Source organism: Salvia splendens, chromosome 3 (assembly GCF_004379255.2).
Source record: "Salvia splendens isolate huo1 chromosome 3, SspV2, whole genome shotgun sequence".
Lineage (NCBI taxonomy): Eukaryota > Viridiplantae > Streptophyta > Magnoliopsida > Lamiales > Lamiaceae > Salvia > Salvia splendens.
Window position 1 is genome coordinate 7,424,035 of NC_056034.1, and position 3,572 is coordinate 7,427,606.

Sequence of the window (3,572 nt, forward strand, 5' to 3'; positions counted from 1 at the left end):
GTATTAAATTGCATGTCAGTTTTCAGCTGTAATGCTAGAGTTTGGAAAAGAGTTGGAGAGCAACTCCCGCCTTGCCTGATACTGAAAAGAGGAAAAGAGTGGAAGAAGATTCTTATTTCATTGGTAGACTATATGTAATTGAAGTTCAAACACGAAAGAGTTGAGAGCAACTCATCGGCATTGCTTCTCTGTAACAAGTTTTTTCACAAACCATCATAAAAATTCAATTAGTGCTTGCCTCAGAATGTGTAATTGCTTGGTTGCATGTGGTGGATTAGATGCTTTGTAATCTGGAATAGCATATCTTGTCATTAATTCCATATTCTTCTTTATAATTTAATTGCATCACATATTGCATGTCAATTTATAATTTAGTGCTTGGTAGTACCAAGGATTTGAACAGATTAGAGCTACAAGAGTTTGTTTTGCTAGCCAATGTCTCAGAATTTGCGTACGATTGTAAATCATGCCTTATGATTGTTTAACATTCAATGTCTACACCAAACAAAATAGAAATCCAAAAACCATCAATGTATACACCCAAAGAAACCAACGGTTGTCGACCATCAAGAGTTAGTTTACTAAAAATTTTTTAAACAAAAGACAGTGATGTTCATTCTCCTAAAACAATATCTTTCACTATTCAAGGTCTGGGGTACTCTGCAACCATCTTTTCAACATCAACGGGTCCTTTTCTTTTGCGCCTCTTCAAAGTGGCGTGTTGTTGTACTCTTTACGTCATCCACAAACTTATTTTAAACTTATGCAGATTTCCTTCAAGAGTTCTCCTCTTCTGCGGGCTCTACGGTTACCTTCCTTTTTCTAACCATTGTTTAATTGTGTCCTGTGTTGCACGATGAAAACCATTACACTTATCATGTATTAACACGAACATTCCCAACCATTAGTAAGCAAATTATACACATGTCTTTTCACACATTTTCAATGTTTTATTAAAGCGAACATTAAAGGAACAATTAATAAGCTTGAACAAGCAATTCTAACAAACTGAACAAGCAGTTCGAACATACTTAACAAGCAATTCTAACACTCTGAACAAGCAAACAATATAATAGAACAAAGCGTCATTATTTTGTAGGATCTTCGTTTACCTTCCTTTTTCTAACCATGGTAATAAGCGTGAGTCCTGTGTTGAATGACCGAAACTATTAGTCTGTTGGCTCTTTCTCAAGTTTGACAAGCAACAAGCATATATGTATATATGTATTAAGCAGACATACAATAAAACACAAGCAATTGAACCAGGAAGCATATATATGGAATCACATAAGCATTTTTCATACTAGTAGTGGCAAGCAATCTGAAATCCTTTTTCTAACCATTTTAATTAGCTGAGTCCTATGTTCAACGACCAAAACTATTAGACTAAAAGCTTAGTCTTGAGTATGTCAAGCAGCAAGCAAATATGTAGTAAGCGGATATACAGTACAACATAAGCAATTAAAGTAGCAAGCAAATATATGGTAACACAAGCATTTTTCAAACTTGTTTCAAGCAATTCGAGATAATTTTTTTAACTATTCTAATCAGCAAGTCTCGTGTTCAACGACCAAAACTATTACATTGTTGGCTTGTTATCGAGTATTCCAAGCATCAAGCAGATATGTAGTAAGCATATATATACTAAAACACAAGCAATTGTAGTGGCAAGCAGATTTATGGTCACACACAAATATTTATCCAACTTGTAACAAGCAATTCGATTCTATTCAAAATCGAACCCAAACTCGAAATCAATATAGTAAAACTGACAGAAATACCGAAGCAAACAATTGCATACAAAGCAATTACACTCAACAACAATATCAAAAAGAATTACCGAATCTGTCGTGCCGGAGCAGGAATCAAGAACGTCGAAGGAAGAGCTATGAATAGCAGACACCGCTTCCTTTCACAAGATGCAATGAGAAACAATTAGAGAGAAAGGCTGGTAATTGTTGCGTCGATGGAGAGAACTGGTGGAATCGAGAACTGGTGGTGACGATGTAATCGAGAAGTAGTGGCGGAGTGAAATGGCGGAAGAGCACCAATTAATTGGAGATTTCTTCCTAAGGTTTCTGGATTGAGAGAGCGTCGTGATTAATTGGATAATAGGGGAAAGAGAAAGTTATGGCAGAAATTCAAAATCAAAGTGCAAAATAATAGGGATTTTCAAATCCTGCATCAGTTTCTTATATGAAAAATTACTTAAGTACCCATACAAGCAAAAGCAATCCGAATCCTATTCCTATAATTCAATCTCATCCATGTTATTTTAACTATAGTGTGACCATAGTGCAATATATAGTAATATTAAATTTTAAAATAATATAGTATATTATTTTAAAATTTTGATACTATATATTTTCAAGTATTATGTGCTACCGAATTTGAACGAACAATGAGTGGTCCGATTTGGGTCGACTTCCACTTATTTCAATTTTCTTTGTTTTACTCATATAAAATAAAGCTCGAGGAAGAAACGAACTTTTATATATGTAACACTATATGCTTATTTGATTTGTATTTCGTCAACCTAATTTATTTTATTGAGCATGCAGAATTAAACTATATGATTACATTCGATTATTCAATTTATACCGTGTGACACACATTAAGTTTCTGATGATAAGATATTACATACAGAATCAGTAATCATCTATACAGTTCTGAAATTTCCATGAGTTAATTTCTAAGCGCAATATAGTATTGGGCCTCATCTCACATGGGTTGCTCAGAAAATTATCTCGGCTATTCAATAATATTTTTTTAAAGTAATCCACTGTTTATCTAAATGTTTCTTGTTCTTAGTCATTATTTCCTCTGCAACATGTCATATTCTATTCCTATATTATTATTTGAAGCGGTAAAACAATTCATCAAATATTTGGTTTGCATGGTTAGATCGTACATTACATATTTTAGCATACATCTTTTATATTATCACTCCAAAGTTAGTCGATTATTTAATCATCCATCAATCTAGCTGGTAAAGTTAAGTAATTATATAAAATTAAGTTCAGTTTCAAATAATTTATTTGATAAAATTAATTAATTTATATAAAATTATAATCCCAAAATTGAAAAGTGAAAAGTAAATCATTCACATTAATTATTTCAAAGAGAATGAAAATATATAACTATAAAATTAAAATATAATACTACTCCATTTAAAGAAGAAGTAATGAAAAAAGTGAAAAAAATATGCTAAGATTAAATTTGGGAGAGATGGCCGAGAGGAGTACATTTAGTCATTTACTATTGAAATGAGATTTTGGGTAATAAGTACGGAATTAGAATCCAATTTAAAGTTGAAATATTTTTGTAATATTAAATATTGAATTTAGAATTGGAGACTGCATTTTTAAATAAAAAAAAGCCTACAATTTCATTATACCAACCAAGTATACCATCTTGGTAATGAATGCACTAAAAGATATACTGTACTAAAAAAGCAAATTCATACTATATCCCTATGGAAAGCATCTAAAAATAAATCATCGATCATTACCACAGAATTATACTTCACCCATGATTTCACAATCTTAATTCAGTAATGAACACCTCCAATT

The 3,572-nt window shown here is 31.9% G+C and overlaps 1 long non-coding RNA gene across 1 annotated transcript; it reads right to left on the reverse strand.

The window, feature by feature from the left end:
- Positions 1-438: 438 nt before the first annotated feature.
- Positions 439-2,253, reverse strand: LOC121793609. The gene is made up of 2 exons (XR_006049130.1): positions 1,841-2,253; positions 439-844 (listed from the first exon to the last, which is right to left on the reverse strand). It is a non-coding gene; the product is annotated as an uncharacterized LOC121793609 (long non-coding RNA).
- Between the last annotated feature and the right edge of the window lie 1,319 nt (positions 2,254-3,572).